The sequence below is a fragment of the Pteropus medius genome, unplaced genomic scaffold, assembly GCF_902729225.1.
Source record: "Pteropus medius unplaced genomic scaffold, Ma_sr-lr_union100, whole genome shotgun sequence".
Classification (NCBI taxonomy): Eukaryota; Metazoa; Chordata; class Mammalia; order Chiroptera; family Pteropodidae; genus Pteropus; species Pteropus medius.
In genome coordinates this window covers 17,354,661-17,374,425 of record NW_024354500.1, presented here as the reverse complement: position 1 = coordinate 17,374,425, position 19,765 = coordinate 17,354,661, and the positions used below count along the sequence as shown (strand labels likewise).

General features: G+C 35.2%; 1 protein-coding gene and 1 pseudogene across 2 annotated transcripts in view; one reads left to right on the top strand and one right to left on the bottom strand.

Annotated features, from left to right (window-relative positions):
- Positions 1-19,373, bottom strand: part of FILIP1 (filamin A interacting protein 1) — a 179,922-nt gene extending 160,549 nt beyond the window's left edge. For both annotated transcript variants that reach the window (XM_039853158.1, XM_039853156.1), the window contains exon 1: positions 18,863-19,373. The gene's annotated coding sequence lies outside the window, so the exon portion shown is untranslated. The remainder of the gene's footprint in view (positions 1-18,862) is intronic.
- Positions 16,043-16,161, top strand: LOC120595068 (uncharacterized; annotated as a pseudogene).
- Positions 19,374-19,765: the final 392 nt, after the last annotated feature.

The window sequence follows — 19,765 nt, the reverse complement described above, 5'->3', positions numbered from 1 at the left end:
GAGGATTTGAATACCAGCAAAAGAATTGAGCTACACCAGGAGTTCTCAACTAGAGAACTTCACTCTCAGGGGATATTTGGCATTGTCTAGAGACATTTTGGTTATCAGCAGCTTGGAGTGGGAGTGGGAAGCAATTTCACTCTCAGGGGATATTTGGCATTGTCTAGAGACATTTTGGTTATCAGCAGCTTGGAGTGGGAGGTGCTACTGGTATCTAGTGGGTAGAGGCTAAGGGCACATAAGGATAAATATCCTATAATGCACAGGAAAGGCCTGCACAACAAAGAATTATCCAGCACAAAACATCAATTGTGCTGAGGTTAAGAAACCCTGAACTAGACCACAAGGGTAATCAATGATGAGACTTCCTACCACAATTCATGCAGCAAAACTGGCTGGATTAAGGTCAAAAATGATATTAAAGTTACAAAGGATGAAGTCATATAGAAATCCAAGTTTAGATAACAACCTTCTTGTGTCAATCACGTTATAATTCTGGTATCAAAAAAAAAAAAAAAAGACATTTTGGGGCATTAAAAACAAATGTTTTTCCAAAGGTGTATAACCTAAATCTAATCTTGAGGAAACATCAGACAGATCCCAAATAAGGTCACGTTCTGCAAAATAAAGATTTAAATAATCTTTAAAAGTGTTCCAGACTTAAATAAACTAAAGATACTCAACTAAATGCAATGTGTGATTCTGGAATAAATCCTTTGGCCATTGAGGACATTGCCAGGAGAATTGGGACACTTGAATGGGTTCTGAGAATTAGATGGTAGTCATGTCTCTATGTTAATTTCCTAATCTTGATGCTTATCATAGTCATGTCATAGTCATGTCAAATATCCTTGTTTGTAATGCACAATAAGAAATTGGGGATGATTGCACATCAGGTTTGAAATTTGCTCTCCAATGGTTGGAGCCAAGGGAAGCCTCTGTGCTGTACTTTCTACTTTTTTGTAGGTTTGTGATTGTTTCAAATTTTTTAAATAAACCAAACAAATGCATTTTGGGGAAAGCAGAATGTCCAGGCATATACTAGCCAAGAAATGTTTTATTTAAAAATACGAAGACACATATTTTTATATATGTCTCTATATAAATATAGAGGCTATAAATATTCACATATATACATAGAATTTTGACATTCTGAAGTCCAGAAATATCTTATTAAATTCTGAGTTTAAAAGTAATATTTCTTTTTTATTTAGTCATGTTAACTCATCCATTAAGTCATTTTAAAATAACTTCAACTTTTTTTCTATTTAATATGACGTATACTTATTGTAGAAATTTAAAGTCACACATTTATCTTTCCAAAAAGAGATAACCATTGTTAATGTTTTGAACATAGTCTTCTAATTTTTCTAACGGAATCTTAAAGTAGATATTTTGTGTAATGTATGCTTGTTTCTAGCTTTTCACTACAACAAAAATGCTGCACTCATATAGCTGTTATTAAATACATTCAGTTAAACAACCATACCATATTTAATGCCACTTCCCACTACCCCAGGTGGTTATCATATTGCAACTAGTCATATGTCAGACCCAACAATCTCATGCCTTCAAAGATAGTCAGTGTATGCAAACAGAGAAAAAGAAAGTAGGATCTCTCCCCTGCAAAGTGTGGGTCCCACTGAGATGCTAGTTCTTTTTATTTCCAGATCTTTTTTAAGAGGTCTGCAATTGACACGGGGGCAGTGGGGGAGCTGTTCATTAAGTTTCCCCAGAGGAGGCGCAGGGCTTCCTCTTTCCTATTATACTCATTAGTTATTTAAAGAAAATAGTATCAGACAAAAGTTTAATTTTGTCTGATCTCTATTTTAAAATAAGTTTAATTTAAAAATCTCCCATGAAATATATCTTAAGTATACATCAATGTTATATGAATTGTAAATCACATGTGGTCTGGGCTGGTCAAAGCAAGTAGTTCTAGAGAAGCAAGTGAAGATTTGTTGTCACTAAGAGCAGTTAGCTTTCCACAAGAAAAATTTTGTTTTATAACCTGAACTAATCATAAGGGGAATATGGTATAAAACAATGGATGACTCAAAACTAATTCAATTCCTCTCTTGAAATCAGCTTACTGTCCTTATTGTATTTATGGTGGAAGAGCATCATCCATCAACTCACTATTCTCTACAAAGGACAGCCCAGCACATGTTAATGCTATAACATATTATTATATTATTATATATTATATTGCATATAGCACATGTAATATATAATATTAATATATTTAAAATAATAAAAATAATTTCCAAGGTTTAACAAGTTAAAATGGCTTTAAATATGGCTTACCTTTTTGACTCTGATATATCCTTGTAGGTAATTTTTTTTATTTTATAGTGAATTCTGTATGCAAATTAAAACTATCAAGTACTAGAAAATCCATAAAGTAAAAAATTATTTCATGAGCTTCCACCCTTTTTCTAAAACCTAGAGAGCTGAGTTTCAAATAAACCCAAATTTTAGATGAAAAGAAGTCAGACCATGTCTTAAGGAAAAATTCAAGAACAGCATGATTATATCTATAAGATGGGAATATATACCATGCATTTATAAAACATTTAACATAGTTTATGGATTGTTGGACACACTCAATAAAAGTAACTATGATTATTATTATTATTATTATTATTGTCATTTATTTTCTTTCTATAGCCAGTAACTATAATGGTTATATTAAAATTAACATTAATGCATTAATGATTGTCATAGTTGCATGATAGTTTATAGAGCAAGTCATATTGGTGTCATTATTCCTAATTTGTCAATCAGTTTAATTGGGCTGTAGGTAGAAAAATACGTAGACAATTGCTTCTGTAATTAGGTCTAGATCACACACAGCATGGGAGGTTATATCTAACCTTCAGTTTGGTGTGAACCAAACTAAGCGAATAAATCAACCACTATTAGTGAGGAAAATAAGTTAGGTAAAAGGAAGCAATTACATACCATCATTATATAGACTCTTTTCAAGAATATTTTAGAAAATGGTGTCCAATCCATTCCACATACATATTTTAAATCCACCTTTTATAACTCTCCTTTTGAATAAAGCACTTACAAAAAATTTCTGGAATTTAGTTCAAGATTTTATGTAGCCAAGATTCTGACCTTTTCTTAGTATATTAAACACTCTTTATAATCATTGTACTCATGACAAATTCTTCCAATCCCTTAATGTAGTAGTCACTATTCCCTCTTAAGGCACCAAATTCCAGAATAGAAAAACGAATATGAAAAAACTGAGAAGAAAGTCAAGTCAGACCATCTTTCTGTTCCTAAGTATCTGGTTTGACCCCCACATTGAGTGTAATTTGTACTTCAAATTCTGCTCTTTTGTACAACAATCTAGGAGAAAAGTAGGTCCTTCCTCCAAGGTGGCTATTTCTCAGAGAATGACTGGGGTTAACAGTTTTGATTGGAAATTGAAAATAAATCTTCAAGCTGAAGGTAAATTATTGCTAACAAATTATCCCTTGTGAATAACAACTTCCTATGTAACATTAATAAAAATATCTTGATTTGTGTAGCTTTCATGCATATTAATGTTAAAGAATGCTCTAGGACTGGCTGAAGCAGAAGAAATAACAGAAAGAGGGTTCTGAAAAGAAGAAATTAGGAGAGAATGAGGAATAAGCCCATAAAAGCATGGGAAGTTAGTTAGAAAGACTGATGTGAGGGAGGGGACAAAACTTACACATATCAAGGCCTGAGCCCAGATAGAAAGGGAAGGAGAAACAGAATTTCCATAATCATAGTGGAGTATGTAAGGGAAACTACAAGGGATAATATGAAGCAAGGACATGAGCATATCATTGGCTTGGCTGTTTAAAGAACAGAGAGCTACAAATGGACAGTGTGATGACCACGTTAAATAATGCATTGTGAGTTAAATTGCTTGGTCTAGCAATCACCAAATAGAAGTTGGAAATAAAGCACAGTCATTGCTATTATTTACACTTACATTCTAATTAACAGAATTATATATAATGTTTGAGCTCACCCCTCTTTATCTGTGGGTATGAGAGAATAAAGGAAACTCATTTGTTTGTACCCCATATATGAAAAGGAGCACTTGGAAGAACAACCAAAGAGATGAAGCACATTCTTTGCAGAGCCAAATGGCAAAAGATGATCTAGATGGCCAGCTTGGTTTAAAATGCTTAGTGCCTACCTTCACTCTGGGTAATCTTTCAAGAGTGGCTTCTTCCGAAAAAGAACTTCCCCAGAAAAAGGCACAAGAATGTTAGCACGCAAAGTCTTGAGTGAGATTTTACTCATATCACTGCTCCCTACCCATTCACAAAATGTCCCTGCTCTCAGACCAGTGAGAAGCATCTAGGCATCATACCCACCATGTACTACCCTCCCAAGATCCCTCATAAGACACATGAGCACCACACACTACTCTATAAGCAGCCTCCCTCCATCACCTGGAATAACAGACAGAATTGATGAGTAGTGAGCTGCTGGTGTTCTGAAAGCCCAAAACCTAAAGGTGCCAGAGGCATGATGAGACAAAAATCATGAGCTCTTATATAACAGGTATCTTGGGAAATACCTTAAGACAGGTATTGTTATGGGTTCTAGGGAGATATGCAGCACAAAGCTGCTGCTTGTCTGTAAAGTCATATATCTGAATTAATAAGCTATATGACCTTGAGAAAGTCAAAATTCCTATATTTCAGTTTCCTTATCTCTCATTAAAAGGGGTTGGAGTCAAACATCTATGCATATCTAAAAGCGTTATCGTAAAACAATTTTTTTCGCAATAATTTATGAACTTAACATGTTGCTCAAAACTTAAACCTTAGTCTCCTTTCCTGAATTAGTTTAACTGCTAATGACCCTGAGCAGTTTTATGAAGTAGTGATCAAATGCAAGGAATTCCTTGCTCCAGTGACCAATTTAATCTATCTGCCCTGTGGTCCCTCACCCTCATGATCCAGTCATAAATATATCCATTTTGGTTATCATATTATGTTTTGATAATAAGGTCACTCAGGAAATACATTGCCAGCAAGATGTACTTGGCATTTCAATGATTAAGCAGAATGGACTATGCAGACTTGTTTCAACAATTCTAATCAAGCAAGCTTCCCTCTAGGAAATCTTATCAAGCTACTGAGAAAGAAGCACGTGGACTTTTCCTTTTAATAAGAGCCACTAGGTCTGCCAAACTTTGAGAAGTCAATAAACAATATTTGAAAACAATAGAAGGAAGAGAAAACAATGCATTCTCAAAAGCATCACGTGTGTTTGCCTCTTCTATTTTTCAAAATGGAAGTGGCCTTATTTTTCCTCTAATTATAAAGATTTTTTACCACATATTGTTGAATTGCTCTTCAGGGGGCTTGTCCTAGATGATTTTCCCACCAGCAGTCTGTAGTGTCCATTTGAGTCTTTGTCAATGTGTTGGTTGAAATAATAGTATCTTCTTTTAAGTTGAATTTTTAATTATCAGTGAGGTTAGTTTTTCACTTGTTTATTACAAATTATTTATGTTGTTTGTCCACTTTTCTATTGTTGTCTTTTTTGCTTTACTCATTTAAAAGATCTCTTTATATTAGGGATATTTGTCCTTGATTATTTTTGTTACAAATATCTTTGTCCAGATTGCTGTTTACATTTTAACTTTGTTCATGAAATGTTTTTTCTGTGTAAAAGTTTCAGCTTTTATGAAGTCAATATTTTATAGCATCAAATATTTTAATCTTTTGTTTCACTGCTTAGGAATATTTTTCCCCACCCACCTATTTATACTTTTTCAAGTATTTTGCTTTCAATTTTTTGCTCTTGAATTTCTGGTATATCTAATATTTCGATGTAAGGTGTGATTTGGAGATTTTATTTTATTTTTTTCCAGTTATTTTGACCCCAATGATTGAAAAATCCATATTTTCTTTTTTTGATTTGAAATATCTCTTCTTCCTAATACTAAATTCTAATATGTAGGTGTCTATTTTTTCTGGACTTTCTACTATTCTGCCTTGATCTCCTCATCTAATGTGAACTGATTCTGACACCACTATCAAAGTGTTTCAATGGTGTGATTTCAAAATTTCTTTTAATATGTGGTCAGGCAATGCTTCCAAGTTGTATTTCAAAAATCTCTTGGCTATTCACACAGGTTCCTTACTCTAGTAGCAATTAGGCACTTGAAGTGAAGTGTTGAATATGTGTGTGTGTATGTGTGTGTGTGCATGTGTGTGTTTTAAAGTGCACAAACTTATAAAAGTTCTAAAGCAAAAAATTTCACAGGAAGTATTCGTTATCCCCTCTCAGACATAGTAAGAGTGGCCATTGTTTTGAAAGGATACTCAGAGTGTGGGCAGTGATGAGGGTCAGAAATTTTCTACCCACAAGATGTATATTTGGCTGGCTCATTACGGTCACTACAGATTTAAGTATGATGAAAACATATGTGTATAGTGCATCTTCTTCATTGCATTACTTTTAAAAACATTAAAATTATCATGTAAGTGGAAAGAATGAAACTTACAAGTCCTCCCACCTCCTTCATTTTTAAAGCTATGTGGACTTGTTGCAACAAATCAGATATTAAAGCCTTTCAATCACATTCATTTCTGCTGTATTCTCTTAGACTTTGTTTGTCAGGCTCTATTTCAGTTGCAGCTTCTACAGTCCCCTTTTCCCATAGCAAGAGTCACTTCATCCCATCTGTAATCTGTGAACCAATCATTGACAACCTAAAACCAAATGAATGCTCCCATAATATCATTTACTCACTAGTCATGTGGCATTGCAATTGGCATTGTTTTTACCTGTAAGCTTTATTAATAAAGAGAATAATCACTATTATATCCCAGTGCCTCGCTTAGTGACTGACAATATGAATCTCAATAAATATTTAATGAATAGGAGAATGCCAAATTCTAAATGTGAAGCAGGAGGGACACATAGAGCTCTAGACCTATACTCTCAAATTTAGCATCAGCTTAGTTGTTTTAACATTGCATGACAATTTGGCATCTCACTGAGAGTCTCTAGGACTGCCCCTCCTCTAGACCTACCCTGTCTCTGAATCCCACCTCCCTGTTCTCTTCCTTCATCCTGTTGACAGGCCTGCTCAAAGGCAGATTCCTTGTCTGTGTCAAAACACAGCCATGCTCCATCTGCCTGGCAAGACACCCCAGAACCGTATGTTAAACTCTCAGATGCCAGCTGCTAACCTGAACCACTCTTTGTCATCTAATGTCAAATTATTTAGATCCTGTGTTCTACCTGCTCTCAGTTCAGTACCAGCCCAGCCCTTCTTCCAGCTACTTGAATGGGTCTTGCCTGATTGAACCCAGAACATGTCCTTCAAGATGAGCAGACTGAGCGGATTTCACTCTATAATCAGTTGCTTTCACTCAGCCCAAATCCTTTTTAGTTCTCACACAACAGTAATTGAAGTCCAGCTCCTATAAAAATGTCTGGGAACAGAAATCGAAATAATAATCCAGATATAAATCAAATTGTAGGATTTTAACCATACATTCACACTATGTGGAAAAACTAGAGCTCTGTTTTTTCTCTAATCTTTCTCTCAAAAGGACAAAATTCTTCACTTTCCGAGAAACCACAAGTCACTTTCATCTGGTTTTCCCCCTTGTCCTCTCCACTGTTTGAGCTCAGCATTTCACATGTTCATTTTGGTGAGATTCCATCGTACTACATCACCAGGAACACATGTGTTCCACTGGGACTCTATTCCCTGGAAGATGTGAATGGTGATGTAAATAACAGCATCATTGGAATTTGGAGGAAGTGAGGCCTGAAAGAAAGTGAAATAAGGCAAAATCAAGCAACTATAATCAATATTTCCCTTTTGAGTAATGTGAGTAGTATTGATACTGATAGGGAACTTCAGTGGTATTCATCAGCTGGAGCTGTCAGCAGAAACATTAATTAAATGGCAGCTGTTGCTTTACCACTTGTAAGGGAGTGGAGCAATCCTAACTCCAAAATAGATTTCTGAGGATGAGAACATTTCCAGCCAATAAACCACAATAAGAGCCTGAACGTATTTTTTTCATAAGTTTTACAGCTCATGAGTGAAAAGATGAGGGACAAATATTTTGCAATTAGACTTGTGTCAATAGTTATGTTTTATACCACTGTATTTAAAGTAAGAGTTCTAATCTGCTATTGGAAATACAATATCATGCCAATCATAGCTACAGAGTCCAACTTCCACTCACTTATACATTGATTATTCTCTAATATTCTAGTAAACATTTAAAATGTTTGTTGGTTTTTAATTTGTACTGCTATAAAAGCAATATGTGACCATTAAAGGTTTAAAGAATAGTGAGAAGCAGAGAAATAATCACCCATGGTCACTGGTTATTATTCTCATATTTATTTTCATAAAATTATGTTCAGCCAAATCAGTGGAAACTGGTCAATAGTGTTTACCTTCTCAATTCCAAGACATTTAACGCAGTCAATTTAACAAACATTTATTGAGCACTTGTTTTGAGCAATGTGATTTTTAAAATAGTCCCAAATTATACCTGACTTTATCATGTTCAATTTTAAATTTATATATAAATATTTATTATAAAATAATTATAATATTCTCTCAGTTTTTGTTTAGTTTCTATTGCTACAGTATTTGCCGTTGGTGATTTTTATCTTGCTAAATTTCATTAAACTAGACACCGTGTATAGATTTTTGCCTAAGTGTGGAAAAACCTGCACTATAGAATTTCAAACTTACAGGATCAACCAGAAAATTAATTCCATACATGCTACCTAAAAATGTAGACTTTAAAAGGTCTTCAGAGTACATTGACCCACTGGCCAGTCAATTCCATGGGACAGATCGGCTTGTTTCCAACACACCTGCGACTTAAGAAGAAGCAGAGTGATTAATCCCTTCCTGATATTGTTATTATCAGGACAAGTTAAGGGGTGGTATGAAAGTCCAGACAGGGGGATCCCAGAGAAAATAGTGAACCCAGCCAAACTCACGGAACTAGGAGAAAAGTCAAGGGTCTAAATAGGAAAGTAGAGTTTGTGCTTAAAATTTTCAAGGAAAAGTAAAAAGAATATGTGCTCCGAAGGAAGGCAGAAAATATTAAATTGATCGACAAGGGAAAGGATAAACGATATAAGAAACAAAGTCCCTGGGGTAAATGAAGCATCATGAGACAGTCTCTAAGAGAATGGATTGCCTCCAATTGGTCCCCTTATTCAGAAAATAGAGAAGAAGGCAAGGACTCAATTTCTAGTCAAGCAGATAACCTAGTTAGTGGGAACCCAGAGCACCAAAGCTGGCTGCCACAAGGCTCTTGATGCTGAAGCAGGGAAGTAGCTTGCATTCAACACCTTATATTCTCAGAGCTGGCTCCAGAACAGCAAAGTGATTAAGAGATTATGAGCACCAATTGATAGTCCAATTGCCTGGACTCAAATCCCAGATCTGCCACCTGCTTATTGGGGGGCCACGGACGATTCCCTCGGCCTACTTATCTGTAAAAGGTGGAGTATATGAATATCTGCCTAATGGGGTTTTAATACCTAATACATAGAAAGTGCTCATTAAACATTAGCTACTTTGTTGTTTATTATGATCATATGATAGAAAGAGCAATAGCCTAAGATACGAGGACTTTGAACCTTTAGCCAAGTGACTTCTCTTCCCTCTTCCTAGTACCATCTTCTTTAAAATGATGAGATTATACTAGATAACTGATTCCTACCCTGGACGCACATTAAAATCACATAAAAGCTTCTAAAATAGATGAGTACTTGGGCACCTACTCAGGCCAACTTGAATTAGAACTTCTGGGGCATAGCTTGGGCATCTGCATTTTTAAAGCATATGAGGTGATTCCAATGTATAGGAAGTGTTCAGAACCACAAGACTAGATGATCTTAGAGCCCTACGTGAGCTCAGAGTCTAGAGGTTTCTACTCTCTCAGTTTCCAGCTGTATGATCTGACACTGTGAGACTCAGAGCCTCCATTCCTCCTTGAAATCAGACCAGGTGCAGAGGTGCTAAGAGAATGAGTAGCTCTTACGGAATATCTTAGATAACCCCTGAATGAATATGACAAACTGTTAATATCTTCCATTTAAGAAGCATTGGCTAGATTCGCTTAGTTTTGTTGCCAAAAGAAATTTAGAATAATTAAATGAGAACAAACTATACTGCCAGAGCCAACCAATCAAGCCCTTTGTCACCAAAAAATAGAATACTAATTCTTTCCCTCCTTTTACACTGTTATACCTTTCTACATAAAGATAGGAGAGGACAAAAGGGAAATTCTGAGTTTATTTGCTGTAAAAAAAATCAGGAAAGATCATGTGAATAAAACAGAGGGCCTTGATGAAATATAACACATCAATATCTTTATTTTGGATTAAATAGGTCCATGCCACAAAGCAAAGAGTGTATTTGCTTCAGGAAAACATTTAGCCTGTCAGGTAAGTAGTAATATAAGTCTTATGCATTGACCAATAATGAGTGTGTAAAAGTGTGTTGTGGGGGTTAGGGTATGCTAATATAGTTGTGACAATATACTGTTAACAATTCATAGAATAGAGTTTCTGAGAGGGTGGAGATTCATTCTGTTATGTGTTCACTTCGCATGAAACATTCATCTTCCTGTGACATTCAATCTCACCACCAGAGATATCTGACACACTGGAAAGGTAGAGTATTTATGGCCACTGGCATAAGAAACAGCAAAGCATTGTCTGCTCCATCAAAATTTTACTAGAACTACTCTCCTTTTACTTCAGACCATTGCAAAAGTTAAACGCCATACATATAAATAGAAACTCAAAAATTCCAATTATATCCAAATAGCTAGACATTTAGCATCATTAAAAGTATCTCTTGTTTAATAAAGATAAAATAATTAAATAAAATATCCAATAAAATATCTCATTCCATTGCTCCACAGCAGTAAACAACTGACAACTGGCTGAAAAGTATCAGGTAATTTTCCTTAAACTGTAGCAAGCTTTCTGGGTTTTTGCTTTTGTTTTTGTTTTTGTTTTTTTGAAGGAACAACATGCTGCCAGACTGACAACTCACTACCTAAACAAAGTTACTGAGAGTCAATAAGAGCTCTTATATGGAATGAGACCTTCTGTCTCCTTCCTCACCGTTTCCTCCAACCAATATACACATACTACCAAAGGCTACTTCAAGAAATACTGCTACCAACAGCTGAAATAAGAATGTAGTAGGATTCCCTCTTGAACCTACTTAAAAAACTGAGTGCTTATGAATAAGGTAGAGATCTGCAGAACATTTCAAATGTTACGATGGAAGGTGAGGTTCTGAGTTGTCAACAGGAGCAACAACAGACCAAAACTCCAATGGTATCAAAGGGTCTGGCTACAAGACTAGCCATAATAACACAAAAATTCAACTATCCCATGGCATTATCTCCCAGGGAATCAACTCATTAATGCAGAAACCAGGAACCACATTGCCCCATCAGTAACTGGAAGAATAGCCTCTGCAATCCAGTGCCCCAGGCATGAGCTCTTTCTGAGTTGCTAAATTCCACTGACCACTGAAGCTTCTGGTTCCACCTCGGAACACTGGAGAAGAGCCTTAATTGGCCTTGAAACTCTTTGTTCTTTACTCTTAGTGAATCTTTTCAGAGTGAAGGGGAAACTGACTCCCTGAAGTGTCACATTCTACACTTTTCACTAAAACATTTCATAGTCATCTAGGTGGAGGACTTCCTTGAACAACTGGCTACAAGAAAGTGGTTGAAACTATGGGCTAAATAAGGTCAAGTTGCCTGAGTCTGAATTTCAAATCTACCACGGGGTAAATACTTACCATCTATAAGACTCATTTTACTAATCCATAAAACAGAGATAAAAATAGTGCCTGAGATGGTTGTTATGAGAAGTAAATAAAATCATCCATGTAAAGTGCTTGGCACAACCTCTACAGAACAACCTCTAGTATAAGCTAGTTATTATTACCATCATTTATATGTATGAAATAAGTATATATAGATATTAATATGTGTATTATATAGATAATATGTTATATGTGGTTATTATTATTATTATTATATTATTTATTATATCATTACATAAGAATTGGAATTGAGATGTCCCAGGCATTAGTCAGAGCATACGGTATGCTGAGCAACGTTCTATGAAATAAGCAGAATATAGAAGGTGGGGATATATTACCCACAGTTGAGGGGCCCCTGAAGAGTAAATTCTACCAAAGCAGCTGGCTTCCTTAAGGACCAAAGAAACAACAGGCTGTGTGTGACCAAAGCAGTTGGTTTGATGGTGGCCAAACCAAAAGATGATATCAAGACAGCATGTGAAAGTTAAGCTCATGTGTAAGGCCCCTCCCTCATCCAAATACCAGGCTGCTCTTCAAGCATGTGTCACTTACTAAACAGTTAATGAAACACAAAGAGACTTGAATACCTCCAGTGTCACATTTCAAGACTTATAGAATAATTAGGAAAAATCTGAGCTGGCAAAACTCTTCCTGGCTCTCCCTGACAAGCAGACCATCTTTGTTTTCCATTAGTGTGTGTTGTCGTCACAGTAACTGCAAGGCTCCAAATACAGGCCCAGAGTGTCATTTCCTCATGTACTTAGGCTGCCACACTGAAATAGCATTATGAACTCAGCAATACCTCTTCCTTTCCTGTTGTGCTGTGGTACCTCAGTCAAAGAAGCAGCCCTAAAATGAGTTACTTAAGACATAAGTATATTAAAGAGATACAAGGAAAAATAAAGTCTATTTATCCATATTACTGTATCGCCTATGACTTGTGTGTGACTTTGTTTTTGCAAAGCTCTTTTAGATAAACAAGGCTAGTTGGCAAGTTGACTATCTTGATGATGTAAACAGTCCACTGTTTTCAATCGAATTATAGTTTGGCTTTAAATCTTAAGATAATCATTTTTTAAAGAATGCATTTGGCTAACTCTGATACGTCCATTGCATGGCTTCCTTACACATTTTCCTTACAAAGATAAGCATCAGATAATTCATTTTTTTAAAGTAACTTCAGAAGACTACAGTTATAATTATTGCAAGAGCAAAAAAGACTGTTTTCAAGTGTAAATGTATAAGGTCCTTGACTAGTGAAGCAACAATTATCATTTTCATCTGCTTTGGTAAAGGAGGAAGGTGACAGCATTTAACCAAGAGAGAAAGCAAAAACAGAAATCCCTAAACTTTCAGGACTCAATTAAAGTCAGATCACTTGAGATAAATTCTGTATTCATTTTAAAAATTCTTTTTAGTCTTTCACAGATCTCAGAAATACATAAATCACCCAATATTATGCACACTGATATTATTTCCCAAAAAGAAAAAGCAACACCAACCTTCTTTTGACTTTTCAGTGCTGCTGTGGCTTAAACAAAGCTTTCAGGGACTAGGGTACTGGTTAACATTGTGTTTCTTCATCTCTCTGCTGGGATTTTCTTGAGTTCTGCAATCAGCTGGTTAACAGCCAAAGAGAGCTGCTCAACTCATGTTTGACTTTTCTTATTCTAAGTTCTTCCACAACTCACTGCATGGCCTTTGAGACTGCCTCAGCTCTGCCACAAGGAGCTGCCTTTTCCCTTCTCTGATTAACTAAAGAATAGGACTGACCATTTAAGGGAGAAAAAGAACATAATCCAATATATTTTCCTGAGGTTCCTATATTATTTGCCCTAGAACCTTTATAATGTATTTTGTAAAGCCAGGAAAAATTCTTTCCTTATTTTCTTTTATTTCCTTCCTTCCTTCTTTTCTTCTTTCCTTTTTTCTTTTCTTCATTCCTTCATTCCTTCTTTCTTTTCTTCTCTCCTTTCTTTCTACAAGATTTTCGTTAGAGAACGACAATTATAAAACTCAGTTTGCCATATCTTTTAGAAACTCATTCTTTCAATTGAGAAAAATAAAACAAAATCAAGAAGTGTAAGCCATAACTACCCTGCATAAGATTTGTTGGCACTAAAGCTACTAAGAAACTTCCTTGCTTACAATGTTTCATATATTTTTGTTAAATTAAATATACAGAATAGTAATCACCCCATAATATACACACACATATTTATGATATAACACTATTTTTGTTTGTCTTGGAACATACTTTCTTGACATATTTAAGAAGAATGAATAGGATTAAGGGCAATGAATAGCAAGAATTCATTTCTATTTGGTCAGGTTGAAGCTAGCATGAGATGACCTTTTTTGGTCTTTTCCTTTTTATCTGTTACTAGGTTAGTAAAACAAAACAAAACATCTAAGAGAAGAAATAAAGAATGATAAATTTAATAATATATCCCTCCATGGAGGAAGAAGTTTCCATTGCCATCCATACATTACCCAGTGTAGTCAGCTATAAAAGAGACGCCCAAGCACTATACGTAAACATACTTTATCTACAAGTACAAATATAGAAACCATATATTAGTCTATGCCATGAGTAATTTCTTAGCCTTTTTAGTAATAATTCTATAAGACAGCAGACTGCCGAGTGAGAAGGGAGGGTTTAAAACATAAATTCCATACTAAATTATTGGCTGGCATTCAAACTATGTCTGCTTAGAGTACCCAGCAGCAAAGTATGTCCCAAACAGGGTTCTTCTGTTTAAGCAATACATTCTTCTGCTTTTTCTATGATCTATAAACTTGAGTTCACAGACTATCTGTAACCAAGAATTTTGTGTGCAACGAAGATTAAAATAAACATATAACTATATTTAAGGTGTTACAACAAAGCAAAAATCACTTAAATTTATTAAAAAGTCTATCAGACAACTGTGTTTTCATTTAATCTTCAAAACAACTCCATTAAGAAGATAGTATTATTATCCTCATTTTATAGATGAAGAAACTGAGGCACAGAGAGTAATTTGCCTAGGATCACAGTGAGTTGAAATATGAACCCAGGCCATCTGGTATGCCTGTGCTACTAGTCTTTCCAGCCTCCTCTTCCATACCAATAAACATGTCCTTAAATCCACAACTCAGATTTAAGGAAACAGAATATATTTTATTAGTATATCTTTTATTCTATTGCTATATATAATAAAATAATAAATGTATAAACAAACATGTTGCAAGTTTTTAATGTCATTTCCTAACAAGTTCTTACCAATCTTTTTTCTCTTAAATTTTTCTGCTAAAACAGATCTCAAACTTGCCCTCTCACTTCCCATGATGCTGTTTTTCTAAAACCCACATGTTTAGAGAAAACAAGATGAGACAAATGAGTGAAAATGTGATAAATAAACTATAAAATCCTATTTCTTAGGGTATCTGTTTTATGAAGAAATGCTCATCTTCCAGAAAAAAAAATTAGCATTAGTTTAGATATGTATTTTACCAGAAAGTTTTGCTTCTAAGGAAAAAGTAAAAATTATAACCACAGGGCAACCACTGCTAAATGAATATATTAAATATTTCACTAATTTCATTAGGAAAATCCCATAGTGATTCTTGCTGAACACCCATTTAGAAGAGTAATTTTAACCTCCTTGGCCATCTTAAAATATAAAGATAAGGCTTTTCTTTTGATAAACAAAAAAAATTGCTTCGAAATCATGGTTCATATTTGATCTTACACAATAAGGCTATAAGCTTCATGAGTGATTAAAAACAAAACTAAGAAATGTCTCTTTTTTTATATATCTAGGGGAAAAAAGGATTATAACATCATGTTTAAATATTTTAATATTCAAGGCCAGATTCTAATCCATGATGATCAATAATTAGAAGGAGCCCTAATTTAAATGAATATATAGTACCAAAGGTAACTATATATAGAATCTGGTACCAAAAAATAACAAAAATATATGCATTAATAGCATTTACAGGTCTTGGTGCATACACAAGATATACATGTATACATATAGTCTTTATAGATCCCCTTTCTATTTCATTCTCGAGAAGGTAAATCATCTCCACAATTGGGTACATCTGTATAATTACAATTACTTGTAATTTTTCTGTGCATGGGAAAACTATGAAGAGTTTCCTTAAGAAATTTTTGAGATAAAAAACTATTAACTGGCCTATATCTATGCTACCCTGAACAAACCCGATCCTGTCTGATCTCGGAAGCTAAGCAGGGTCAGGCCTGGTTAGTACTTGGATAGGAGACCACCTAGGAAGACCAGGTGCCATAGGCGTAAAAAATAAAATAAAATAAAATAAAATAATAAGGGATTGTAAGTTGACAAGGTCCTTGCAATCTGTGAGATCAACCAAGGGTTGCCTCACCTAAAAAAAATTAAAAAATTAAAAAATTAAAAAATAAAGCTACTAATTGTACTTAAAGTTGTTTTTCTTGATTTTGTACTTATCTACACTTTCTCACATATTCATCATTAGCAATCTGGAGCCAAAAATTTAATAGGACATCCACAATTTGCATGGGCCTGAAAAGCTCCAAAGCCAAGCGGTGCTTAAGACGATGCTTTGTACCTAATCATCTTTATTAAAATATTCTGAATTTAAAAGGGGAAACTCTGTTCTAAAGTACTCTAATTTTAACAGAGCACCAAACTGTCTAAACTAAAAGGGAATCAGTTCTAAAAGGAATGGTCTGGGATATCATTGTGAAAGTAGAAAACACTGATCTGGGTTCTAAAAGGTAAACACAGTGTCTACAGGAAAGGGGATGAAAGGTGCTCCAGGTGTGGGGAGGAAAACAGGCAGGGGTGGAACATTGAAATGTGCACTGTGTATGTGTTTGGAGAATGGCCCAAAATCTGAAAAAATCTGAAGCAAAGGAATGGACACTTGCTGTTGAATAGTGAGAGCTGAGACTGGAAAAGTTAAGTACGTGCCAGATGATGGAAGGTTTTCAAAATACCCAGCCTAGGTGTTTGGCAGCAACTACAAGTCCCAGAAGATAACCGAAGAGTAGGAAGACAAACATAGCAATGCTTTAGGAAAATTAACCCATGGCCATGGGCAAGATGGTTTGGATGGCAATGATGGGGAGGAGGGGAGCAGCACTGTTATAATACAGACTGAGGGTGAAGGGAATGGGCCTTAGTGTGGTAGAAGACATGGTAATGGAATCTAACAACTCTGATGGTGAAGGAGAAAAGGAGGATTCCAAAATAACACAGAAATATGAACTTGAGGGAACAGGAGAACAGAATCTGTATGGCTCACGGAGAGTCTGATTGTTCATATACTAGAGGAAACCACATGGTTTAACCTGAGCTATTTTTGATTCTCAGTGGTAAATTTACAGCCATAAAGACAATGATACTCAAAAGTTCAATTCATCAGAAAACATGGCTTTCACTCAGAGCTAAATGCTGCACTGGATTATCTACACACTGTTCCACTGACTCCCAAAGAAATTACATGCCTAGAACTAATGGTAAATTTTGGCCTTGCATGTACATTTGTAAGCCAACAATGTGACCCTTCCTAAGATAAAAACAAGAAAAATGTAAAGCATTTAGCTCTGACTTTTCAAAACTCAAGAAGATATTTCATTTCCACTAAAGCACCAGGAGTTTCATTCTCTGATACCCATGATTATCCAAGTGCAGTTTACAATATTACTTGTATACATTAATTATATTTAATTAGCTTCATTCACTTTTTAAACTAATTTTATAATCAGAATTATGAAATATAATACATTCTGAAATATATATGATTTCAGGAAAATTTTTCTTAAAGTTTCTAAAAGTTTTTCTTAAAATAGGAACATTTACTGAAAGGATTGATATATTTGTCAACAATTTGTTCAAAACTGACGGGTAAATTCTTTATTTGGCAAAATAGACTCAAATAATTCCTTTTAAAATGTTCATCTGTGTCTTCTTTAATATTATCCTTAGATTAGGCTATTTATTCAAATTATCAAGTTCATTTAAAGGAACAAACTTTTTGTACAAATCCAACGCAACTACAGACACCAGGTGTCAACACTAACCACATCACCAATGTACAGCCATAACTTTTGTCAGATTGAAAGCGAAATTGATAACTAAGCAATTCTGAGAAAAGAATTAATATATTGTCATGGAAGGTGAGACAATATATTAACAGATGAAAGTAGGATTTCCTTTATACTATAGTAAACATCCTCATACACACATGCATGCAACTTAAGAAAGGACTTTTTGTAATAAATTTTATTTTAGTTTTAAAAATCAGAACCTGTTTTATCTGTATACAAGCAATTGCTCAATTTAAACACACACACACACACACACACACACACACAAAATGACATTCTCCTGAATAGTTCGTATTCAACAACTGCAAAGGTAATGAGCTAATACCAGGCATATTTTGTGCTTAGTCAGAAGCATTTGGGGTGACTGTAAAGTAATGAGGTCAGAACCAGCACGAGGTGTACCAGTGTAATCAGAGAATCAGGCAAAGGGAAAGCATATAGCAGCAAGTCAAAAGTACAGCAATACAAACACCGTGTGGGACTTTCCTCCCACTTACCACACAAGCTGCTCAGCTAGTTTCAATAAATGAGTTATTTTGCTTCTGGGGAAATATTCCTACCATTGGTTAGCCATTCTAATTGTGAAAGGAGCTGTGAAATTGTCCTTTGTCATATTTGTTACCTGCTGAAGAATGATAACTTGGCAGAAATACTTTGATGGCTATTAAAACATCATAACAATCTTAGTGTTTAAAACAGAATCAGTATAATTCGGAGAAAGACATGATGTTTCCGATTCTTTAAAAATAATTCACAATCATTATCATAATTCCTAAGTGTGTTATCACAGAGTGGAACAGTAAGAATCAAAGGAAACAGACAACACAGTATCGGAGAGAACTCTCTTCTTGTGGAAGCAGAAATTTCTTAAAAGAGTAAGTAGCTATTTATTTTGGTCTTACCTGACAGCAGCTTGTTTAACCAAGGGTATGTCCTTTATGGGGTAGTTTATCCTTTGAAGAACCCAGTGGCTTGTCCCACAGCCCAAGAGAGATTGGAGTCTTGGAAAACTATCCAGCCCAAAAGAATACAGAGGAAAAAGCTTTTCCCACTTTCTTTCCTAGGACTAGCCAATAGCTGAAGTCATGCAGGAAACTGAGTAGAGAGAAGGGGAAAGCAGCTTCTTCTCCCTGAAATCCCGATCAGCAGAAACTGAAGGCTGTTGTATATCTCCCACCCAGCTAGACTTTTGTTTAAAAGTTTTTTCAACTGTTGCTAGGTGTTGTTGGGTTCTGAGATTAGGTTTCTCGTCTTCTGCTCCCTTCACAACACCGTCAGAGCAATGACTTTGTTGAGGAGCTGGCTTGCGCGTGCTATATTTAACCAGTGTTCTCAGCAAGTCAAGCCTGTCAACAGCTGAGAAGTTTGGAGCCGGCTCTACTCAGTTCCTCGGCAGCTGGGTTATCAGTGGATATAGCTCTGCTCACTCTGTAAAAGATTGCAGGGAAATCGGCAGTCCCTTTTAAGGACTTCTGTTCATTCCACAGAGGTAATTATTATTTGAAGTGCTTAAATACAGATCGTGATTTGGGAGTTAGGTTTTAAAATCTGAAAAGAAAGAGCAGCAGTTGTCTTGAGCAGAGCGTTTCACCAATGTAATATTTTTCTCAATTAGACTTTCTCGGATAAATGTTCTTAAATAAAAAGGCTTTTTAAAATGTATAACAAGTGCTGGGAAAATTTACAGTAAGAGATCATTTCCAGACAGTTTTTTATATTGATGTGTTTTAGTCATAGCTAGATGTCTTACCCAGTCATATCAGACTTTGCCAGCTTGTATACCTGCGTATTATTAATGTAAGGTT